Below are 11065 nucleotides of genomic sequence, written 5' to 3' on the forward strand. Positions count from 1 at the left end.
GCCCTATTTAAAGGGTTGTCCCAAGGAGCACACTGCGAGGAGCTCGTGGACCCCGCGCCGCTACTAGCTTCCTTTTCACTATCCGCAGCGACCTCCTTAGCCTACGGGAGGAACATGCATGAACCATTTAGAAATTTGGATTCATCAATAAGAATGCAACCATAAAGGAGCTAATTAAGCGGGTGCATTCCTTACCAGAAGAGCCTCAAACTCCTTCACATCCGGAGTGGTGGTGAGCTCCTTTGTTTCCGGGTCAATACGGTACCGGGCCAGGAGAAAGTTCCTGGTTTGCTTGTTTTTGTATTGCGGGAAGAGGGGCTCGAGGCTGTTCTTCACACGCTCCTCATCCGCGGCGTCCCATTTCGGTTGCGCCACCCTAAAACCGCCAGGACCAAGTTTGTGGGTGCCTAAGTTCAGTTTTCGCATGTTCTTCCCCCACTGACTAGAATCCGACGTTGACTCGCTCTCGCACTTGATCTTGAAATCAGCGTAGTCTTGCTCGGTGATCGAGGGATTTGACTCCTTGATCTTCTCGTAACTCTCACCACTATTAATCATTTTCTTCACTCGGTTCCTCCAACTAGCGAGGGCGGTGCTCATCTTCGTGAGGGCGGCATTGTGCACTTTGTTCCGCATGAGACGCTTTTCTGAGCAGTCCACCGGGAACTCGTATCGTTCGTGCAGCTTCTTGAAGAGGAGGGTGCGCAAATTCGCTCGGTCGGGATGCCCGAGGTTCTCGGTGTTGATCGAGACCGTGCTCCGGAGGATGCACCCGAGTTGGGCAGAGTACCCTTTGACTAAATCGTGGGGCGCCGTTGGAAGCCCAGTGGCGTTCACTTCGGTGAATGCCTGCTTCACGGTGCTGAGCACATTCGGGCGACGCTCCCTCCGTAGCTTCTTCGGTGCGCCGGTGTCATCCTCGCCGGCACCATCCGTGGTGTCATCCTCGGCGGCACCATCAGTGGTGTCATCCTCGGCGGCATCGTCCGCTCGGTACTCCGGATCGGTGCCATCATCCTCGCCGTCGTCGCGGCGAGGTTGTGACTCCATCACCTCCATTTCATCGGTTAGCATCCAGAATGGCTTGCTACCGCTGCCGCCGGCCTCTTCGTTGTTGGCCATGTTCGAACTAAGTAGGAAAAAATGCATAAAGTTAGCGCAAGATTTCACGGAAAAATTGGGCATGACCTATGCTAATTTATGGATATATGAGTGCCCCATTTTCGCCGAAACGGAAATGAATCAACATTTCGGCGATAGTGGGCAACTCTGTCGATCCCTGCACAAGAAAATGACACCATATACACCAGCTGAGCACCATGGCACATGTACAATTGTTCCTCATATACACCAGCCTGAGCACCATGGCACATGCACAAGAATATGACACCATATACACCAGCTGAGCACCAACAGCAAGCAAGCAGCAACAACAGATCCAGAGCAAGCAGCAACATGCATCAACAGCAAGCAAGCAGCAGCAACTAGCACCATGCATCAACAGCAAGCAGCAACAGCAGCTAGCAGCTAGCAGCATGCATCAACAGCAAGCAGCAACAGCTAGTAGCTAGCAGCAGCTAACACCAGCAACAACTACCAGCAGCATCAGCCAGCAGCAGCTAGCAGCCAACACCAGCACCAGCAAGCAGGAGACCTAAGGTGTTGCTCACCGTGAGTCGCGGGGAGTCACGGAGAGCTGACGTGTTGCTCTAGGACGAGGAAGATGCGAGGCCGGTGGTCAGGTGCTCAACTCTGCCTTGCAAAACATAAAAATAAAAATTCAGTAAGCTTTGAACTCTGGAAATAAAAAGAGATACACTTGCAACTACTATAGCGGAAATAAAAGAACATCAATGCTATCACTTTCACAACAACTGGCATTTTCAACTCTGAAAAATTCAGTAACCATTTCATTTGATGATGACTGCTAGTACAAAAATGCAGTTCTTAAATATGAAGTTGTTCAATCTGCCCTTAAGTTGTGCACTTAAGACATCTCCCTACCAAGCTAGTACAAAATGGCTATCCAAATAAAGGGTACAGCAACAAGCTTATTAGAGAGCAAATAAATGTACAGCAGCAAGCTTATTAGAGGGCTACCTTGGAGGATGCGGCGGTGGTCTTCTGCAGCGGCGTTAGCAGTCAAGGGCGACGGCGCCGTGCTTGTCCTGCTCCTGCTCCAAGCCTTGCAAATTTTCAAAATAAAAATTCAGTAAGCTTTGAACTCTAAAAATAAAAGAGTTACCTAGCACATGCACCTAGCAGCACCTCACCTCTAAAAAAAAGAAGCTATGCAGATTGTTTGAAAACCCATGATTTCCAAAATATAGAATGCAAAAATTCATGCAACAACATATTCCTATAATTACACCCATTTTGCAATGCATTTCTTCTAAAAAAAATAATATACTAGCTTAACAGAAGTAGGAGTGCTGGTGCTCATAGTGCCATGCTTCTTCTTCATTACTAGTTCTTTTGTAGTTAAATCAGCAGTAGTATGTTGTATCTTTTAGTTTTCCTGCTATTTTGCAAATAGCATAGTAACTACTAATTCTTTTTTAGTTTCCATGTTATTTTCGAAATAGAGTATGCAATGTCAAATACATAATAGTCAGTAGCTTAAAATCACTAGATATCTACTACTGCTCCAATTTAAAATAATATAAGGTGTGTATTTAAATGATACACATATGCAGCAAGAACATCAAGTTTTCATCCAGTAAGCAAAAACTAACATGGTAGCTAGGATTAATAAAAGAGCAGAGTTGGATGACTACATAAAGGGGAGCACCTAGCTAGCAGCGAGCAGCGGGGACATGGCAGACGAGCAAGCAATCCAACAACAGACAACTAGAAGCAGCAGGAAGATACCAGTAGCATGCAATAGCTAGTGTAGCAGCAAGCAACATCTAGGAACCAGAACAACATCAGCAAGCAAGCAACAACATGGTTGAACAACATCATCAAGCAAGCAAAAACTAATCCTTAAGCAACATGATAAACAGTTGTTCTATTCTTGGAGTACTGCCTTTTTGATTGCCAGCTATAACATTTATAATTTTGAATTAATCTGCCTAAGAGAGTTTTGTTCTCTTATTGAACTCTAAACATGGTACCCACAGGTCTACTGAACAATGTGCTACCCAAGGTTCTCTCATTTCTAGCAGCAACACCTAATAGCAGCAGCACCTAACAGCAGCACCTAGCAGCAACCTAGCAGCAGAAAGCTAGGAGCAACACGAGCAGCCTTTCTAGCAGCAGCAGGGACATGGCAGCACCGGCTCGAGGGGGAGCAGCAGCAGTAGCAAGCAACTGGTGACTCTTAGCAGTTAACATCGAGGAGGAGGAGGGGCGTGGTGGCTACCTTGGAAGGCGTCAGCGGTCGAGGGCGTGGCGGCGTCAGCGGTCGAGCGGTGGCTCCTACTCGTGCTCTGCGGCGAGATGGGGCAGGAGGTCGCAGACGAGGATGCCGACGAGGTCGCAGATGAGGACGCCCACGTGCTGCTCCTGCTCCGCGGCGAGCTTGAGAGGATCTGCTTGGGGGCGAGACCGTGAGGCGGGTGGGGATCGAGGGGGGAGGCGGCCGCCGGCGGGGAGGTGAATCGAGGGGTACCTGCGCGACGTCGCCGGGGTCTGCGCGCGTCGCCGGGGTCCGAGGTGAATCGAGGGAGGGGCGGCCACCGGTGGGAGGTGGCGTCGTAGAGGGCGTCGCCGGTGGGAGGTGGCGTCGGAGAGGGCGTCGCCGGTGGGAGGTGGCGCCGGTGAATCGAGATCGAGTGGGGAATGGGGAGGATGGTCGAGACGGGCCGGGGATTTTTGTCTAAGTCACAGACCCCCTTAGCAATAGCGCACCTCCAGGGGTGCGCCACTATGAGGCTTAGCAATGGCGCACTTCTAGGGGTGCGCCACTACCAGTATAGGTTTGGGTCAAAACGCAAACAGACCAGGGTTTGACAGAAATCGATTAGTACCGCACTGGCTGTGTCCCTTGGTTGGTTTGCCAAACCTGGCCGGCCAGGTCCGAACCCTGGCGGCCCCATTTTTTTCACTTTTTCATTAAATTGATTTAACACTATAGTACATAGCATAATACACCAAAATAAAAGACATAAATAATTATAATATGTAGAATATTTAAAATACTATAGAATCTAGAAAATATCCAAAAATATAAATTATATGTCTATTTTGATTCGGTACAATGTGTAGATTAACAATATGACATCCATTATTCATACAAGAAAATGATACATAATTATCTTTTCACAATCTTCTTGCCCTTCTTTCTCGCGGTTGAATAATTTAGCCCCGGAACTCCTAGACTTCTTCTCTTGAATGGACGGCCTTTAGGTAGGGTGGTCCTGCTTCTTCTTGTTGTGTATGGTTCTTCATCATCGTCGTCGTCATCTTCCATCTTCGGATCGCCGTACTCGGTCAAAGTCTAGCTCGTTGGCGGCTCCATCCATTCCGATGATGCTCCTTTTGCCTCTCCTCACGACAACACGGCTGGGCTTTGCGGGTCGGTAATGAAGAAGCATTGGTCCACTTGGGAAGCTAGTACCCATGGCTCATATTTCGCGGTGACCTTTGCGCCCGCTGTCTTGGATTTGGCTTCGGGTATAACCATGGTGGTGAAATGCCGGTCTTCTTTTATGACGTTCTTGGCCCACCGACACGGAACATCGGCACATTCTCTCCGGCGTAGCTCAGCTCCCGGATCTCCTCGATCTTTCCGTAGTATCTCCGCTTGACGTCACCGGTGTAGGACTCCATCGTTACCCCGGAGTTCCGATAATCGCTCTTCATGTCCTTTTCCTCGGTGTAGAATGTGTAGCCATTGATATCGTACGCCCGAAATGTCATCCAGGTTGTGTTCGGCGCCCTGTGACAAGGCGAATATGAGTTTTTCTTCCGCAGAAGAATCCTCGTCTATAGGGTACGTCAGCATCTTGTCCTTGAACCACCGCGTGAAGGTTGAGTTGTGCTCTTTGATTATATCTTCGTCCGTCCTCTGTTGGCCCTCATCACTGTACGTCTTTGCGATGAAGGTTTTGTGCTCTACCACCCAAGGATCGACCACGTCTATGTGTTGTAGCGCGACTAGGTTTGCTCTTTCAAAGTCGGCGATTCGACCCTTGAAGTCGACATGCATTTCGCGGCTACCGTCGCGGTGACCCCATCCGGCGAGCTTCCCGAGATGCCTGTTTACGGGCAGGCCAACGGGGTTCTCGATTTCTAGATAACTCGTGCAGAAGGAGATGCACTCTTCGGTCAGAAAGCCCTTGGCTATGCTTCCGTCTGGACGTGCCCTGTTGCGAACGTACCCTTTGATGACACCATTCATCCTTTCCAACGGCATCATGCTGTGCAGGAACGTCGGCCCCACTTGGATGATATCCTCCACGATATGTACCAGCAGATGCACCATAACGTCGAAGAAAGCGGGCGGGAAGTACATCTCAAGCTCGCACAGTATCACCACGATCTCTTCCTGTAGCCTTCTAAGTTGCCTCACGCCAACAGACTTCCGAGAGATGACGTTGAAAAAGTTGCATAGGCCAAAAAGCGTTTCACGGACGTGCGCGTCCATGATCCCACGGATTGCAACCGGAAGTATCTGCGTCATCAGCACGTGACGGTCGTGAGACTTCATCCCGCCGAACCTCTCGCTTCGCTTTGTCTAGGTACCTGCTTATCTTCCCCGCGTAACCGTAGGGAAGTTTTACTCCTAGGAGACAGTCGAAAAACTGCTCGATCTCCTTCTGACTTAGAGTGAAGCACGCGGGGGGGCAGTAATATTCAATCTTTTTGGCATTTTTGCCCTTGCGACGACTTTGCGTGTCCTCCGCCTCATTATCGTCATCATCATCATCATCATTAGGGCGTCCCGCGTGAAGCTCCTCCCTGATCCCAATTGATTGCAAGTCGTACCTTGCTTTCGGCCCATCTTTGGTCTTCTCTGGCATGTTGAGGAGGGTACCAAGCGGACTCTCGCACACGTTCTTCGTGATGTGCATGACATCAAGGCTGTGAGGCACACGGAGGATCTTCCGATACGGCAAGTCCCAGAAAACAGACCTCGTCTTCCATACCTTAAGCAGCGGCTCCGGCGCCTTTCGCTTCTTTCCCGGCGGTGGGCACTCTTTCCAATTTTTTCAATAGCTCGTCTATTTGCTCGCCGCTTCTCGTACGTGGCCGTCTTCGGGGTTCGTCTTCACCATCGAACAGATCCTTGCGTTTCCTCCATGCGTCGTCCTCGCGAAGCCACCTTCGATGTCCCATGAACACCGTTTTCGAGGACCCGGGATCTCTATCTAGGCTGGCGGTACGTTGTGTCGTCCATGCACCTTACGCATGCATTGAATCCGTGGACCACCTGCCCCGCGACATATCCGTAACCGAGAAAGTCGTGCACCTGTCGTGAGCAGTGCGGCTCTCATAGGGAAATATTCTTCCGCGGCGGCGTCCCACGTATTGGCAGGCGTGTCCCATAGCGTGGCTAGCTCCTCTTTACGAAGCCCCATATACAGATTGATGTCGTTCCCTGGTTGTTTCGGCCCTTCAATTAGCATACTCATTTGAATGTACTTCCTCTTCATGCACAACCAGGGGGGGAGGTTGTACATCCACACAAACACGGGCCAGGTGCTATGCGTGCTGCTCTAACTGCCAAACGGATTGACTCCATCGGTGCTCGCGCCCAGCCTTATGTTCCTAGGATCGTCCCCAAATTCTGGGTACTCGAGGTTCAACGCATTCCATCGGCTAGCATCCGAAGGGTGTCTCAACATCCTGTCCTTTTTCTTTTTCTTCGGATCATCCGCGTCATCTTCTCCCTTCCTCATCTCCGCGTGCCGCCGCATTAGCTTTGCTTGCTTAGGATCCGCGAAATACCGCTGCGTACGAGGAGTGATTGGAAAGTACCACACCACCTTCCGAGGAGCTTTCTTCCCCTTCTTGTACCGACTGACGCCGCACTCCGGACATATGGTACACTCCGCGTGCTCGTTCCGATAAATGATGCAATCGTTCAAGCACACATGGTATTTCACATGCGGTAAATCCAGAGGACACACGATTTTCTTGGCCTCCTCGATACTAGTCGGACACGTGTTACCTTTGGGAAGACGTTCCTGCCGAATGACATGTTGTCGTTGAAGGATGTGTCGGTCATTTTGTGCTTTACCTTCATCTCCCGAGCCATGAGCGTTACTTTCAGGCGGGTATCCTCCGGCCTGCATCCTTCATACAATGGAGTAACAGCGTCTACCTCCAGCTTGATCCATCTTGGCTTTCTCTCGGGCGGCAGCTCTTGCGTTACTCGTCCGCTGAGAAGCAGCTCTTGAAGATAAGGGTCCCGCACCTGGTCCATCGACGATGGTCCATCGTCTTCATCTTCATGATCGTCTTGATGACCTCCATCTTGATCTTCCTCATCATCAGGTCCAGGATCTCCTACATTGTGGTCATCATCATCTCCGGGATCTTCTACATCCTGATCATGCCCGAGATCTTCTACATCCTGATCACCTCCTTCCTTACTTCTTGTTGAATTCCCATGGACAAATTCATAATCATCTTCGTCGCCTTCCCACCGATAGCCATCCATGAAACCACGCATGAGAAGGTGGTCCCGCACCATATCGGCTTTAGGGTCCATAAGGCTCGTTAGCTTGCATCTTCGACACGGACATCTTATCTCCTTTTGGTTATTTCTAATCATCTCGGCTGTCGCGGCTTTCAAAAACCTAGCCACAACGCCTTCACTCATCATGCGGACCATGGTCGCCTGCGGATATAGATAAAATGGATATCTTAGCATACCAAAAGAAAATTTTGGCATGACCTTCCCTAAAAATAGGACATGTATATGCGTAGTATGCCCAACATTCGCCGAAACAGAAATGAATCAACGTTTCGGCAAAATATTGGCAACTCCATCGCATTTCAAATCCCTGCAAACAAAAACACATGCAACACATGTGTGGAGGCTTCGCATATACAACACATGTGGATCCGGAGGCTTCGCATACAACACACATGCACGTGACGCTTTTCGCGCATGTGCGTTATCATCGAGCTTCGCACATAACATATGTGCATGACGTGTGTGCAAGACGATCGGAACCGGTCACACACAAAGCATAAAACCAACAAAGTTACCGATACGGCGAGACCTAGAGTGTTGGATGAGGTAAAAAGTTGAGATTGAGTAGGGTATTGAGCTAAGAAAGCTTCACCATTACTTACCTATGAAGAAAATTAAGTTTACCAACTTAATTTTGGTGAATGAAGAGGTGAAAATGAGGTGGGAAGGAGGGGCAACACGACCAGATCCAGATTTGGTGGGAGGTGGTGGTGGAAGAGTGTTTGGGGAAAGTGGGTGGCACATGTGAGTGGAGGGTTAAAAGCAGGAAATGGTCCCGGGTTAGCAGTGGCGCACCACCTAGCAGTGCGCCATCGCTAGGGTGACATAGCAATGGCGCACCGATAAGTGGTGCGCCACCGCTAAGCCTCTCATCTCTAAATGGGCTCCGGCCACCCCCTAGCAATGGGCGCACCGAGCTGACATGCGCCATAGGTAACCTATGTAGCAGTGGCGCACCGACGAAGTGCGCCATTGCTAAGCCTATCATCTCTAAACGGGCTCCTAGCAGTGGCGCACCTCACCAACGTGCGCCATAGGTAAGAAATGTAGCAGTGGCGCACCCCTCTGACGTGCGCCACTACTAGGTTGGGGTAGGAGCTGGCCTCCTGTCACCACTTACTTATGGCGCACCACTATCAAGGTGCGCCACTACTACTTTTGTAACAGTGGCCCACCTTTTTGTGGTGCGCCACTGCTAAGTAGTAGTGGCGCACGGCAGTCATGGTGCGCCACTGCTGGCAGTATTACGGCTAGGCCTTTTCCTAGTAGTGTCCCCGTCCCGGCAGGGTGCCGGAACAGAGACTTCTGTCCCCCGAATTGGAGTTTCGCGATGGTGGCGGCGGCCCTGGAGTCTTTCTGGAGTTTCGTCAAAATGTGGTGCGTTTTTAGGTCGAAAGGGCTTAAATAGGCGAAGAGGCGGCGCAGGAGGGGCGACAGGGTGCCCTCCCCATAGGCCGGCGCGGCCAGGGGCTGGCCCGCGCGGCCCTATGGTGTGGGGGCCCCAGGCCTCCCCTCCGACTCCCCTTCGGTGTCCTCGGTCCGTCTCGGTGAATTATGATGTTTGGTCTTCGTTTCGTCGAATTCCGAGAATATTGCCCAAACAGCCTTTCTGGAACCAAAAACAGCAGAAAACAGGAACTGGCACTGGCATCTTGTTAATAGGTTAGTTCCGGAAAACGCATAAAATCATCATAAAGTGCAAGAAAAACATGTAAGTATTGTCATAAAACAAGCATGGAACATCAGAAATTATGGATACGTTGGAGACGTATCACGCACCCGCATCGGGTACAGATTTTATCCCATACCCGCACCTGAACGGGTAAAAAAATCCATGGGCAATACCCACCAGGCAGTCCAAACAATGCAACAAGGCAATATAATATCACACCATATAATAAAACCAACAATATATATTTCATTCCTTCACTGATTCAGCAAATCATAACATATGAAAAAGGAACAGAAAAACATATCACGTATATGAAGAGAAACATCAATGTAACATATGTATAAAAAAATAAATAGCAAAACAGTATGGCATATGAATATAAACATCAAAACAACACAAGCTATGTGAAAAAATAGCATTTTAGTACAACCCTTCATATATGAAAGAATACAACATTATAGCCAAACATAAGTTGCATATAAATATACCAGAATATAATTCAAACTTGTCAACTCCATAAGTTCATAAAAATTTTAAGATTACAATAAAGGTTCGAATAAGGTAACATAAAGGGTAGGTGGGTATGCGGGTATGGGTTTTGCATTCTCATACCCACACCCGCCATACCCATTGGGTAGAGATTTTTTTACCATTTAATTACCCATGGGTTAAACTTTTCTACCACACCCTTACCCTAATGGGTAAAACCCCGATAGGTAAGAGGGTAATGGGTACCCGTTGTCATCGGGACTCGCATGCTGGACGGAATGCGTCCCCTGCAAGTGAAGGTAGTTGAGTCGCCCCCCTAGCGAGTTAGCACCAATTTTCCACCCTTTTTCATTGTTTTGAGTTTCGGTGGTCCTTTTCATTTGTGGATTTGCTGTTTCCTATCTAGGTTTTTCGGTTTTATGATGTTTTGTTTAGATTTTCAATTTTTTAAAAAAGTGTCAAGATTAGAATATTGATCGAAGTTGTAGAAAGTTCACGATTTAAAAAGTTTGGATTTTAAAAATGTTCATTTCTGAGAAATGTTCAGATTTTGAAGATGTCCAGTTTTGAAAATGTTCAAATTTAAAAATTGTTCATATTGAAAAATATTCAAATTTGAAAATTGTTTGAATATGAAAATTTTCAAATTCGATTTTTTTTTAAAGCGGAAAAGATTTTATTTTGGAAATAGAAGGAAGTAAATAAAAAAGAAAAAGGAACAATGCCTTTTATTGGACCAGTTTTGGGAGCAGCCCACGAGGGAGGCGTTGCGTTCGTGTGCTCCTCCCTCTTGCTTTGCAGCGGGGAATAGGGGCACCGGTGGGGCTGCGGGGAAGTTTGTTCAGGTAAGAGCATCTCTAGCAGACACCGCATCCAGCCTCCATTCGCATAATACCTGCTTTTTTGTGGTTATGGAGAGAAAAAAATGGCTAGTCTAGACACCGTATCGGGCCCCCATCTGAAATATTTTTTCCAGTCTATCCTGTTTTGCGTCGCACAAACCTCAACTACCCAGTTCTACGAGGCCTTCCGAGAGCGAACCCCATATCGACTCCCACGTTGGCGCGGAGAAAATTTCAGCCCGTACAACCTCCGGAGTCTACCAAAATTCGCCGGAGTCAGGCCAAAATTCGCTGGAATTCGGAGCGAGCGGACGGAGGGGGCGGCTGGTGGAGCGGCTGCTAGGAGCGGGAGCGGGCTGCCAGTCGGCGGGCAGGGACGAGCGGCGGGCAGCCGCCGCAAGGCGGGTGGGCGCG

The sequence above is a fragment of the Lolium rigidum genome, chromosome 2, assembly GCF_022539505.1.
Source record: "Lolium rigidum isolate FL_2022 chromosome 2, APGP_CSIRO_Lrig_0.1, whole genome shotgun sequence".
Taxonomy (NCBI): Eukaryota; Viridiplantae; Streptophyta; class Magnoliopsida; order Poales; family Poaceae; genus Lolium; species Lolium rigidum.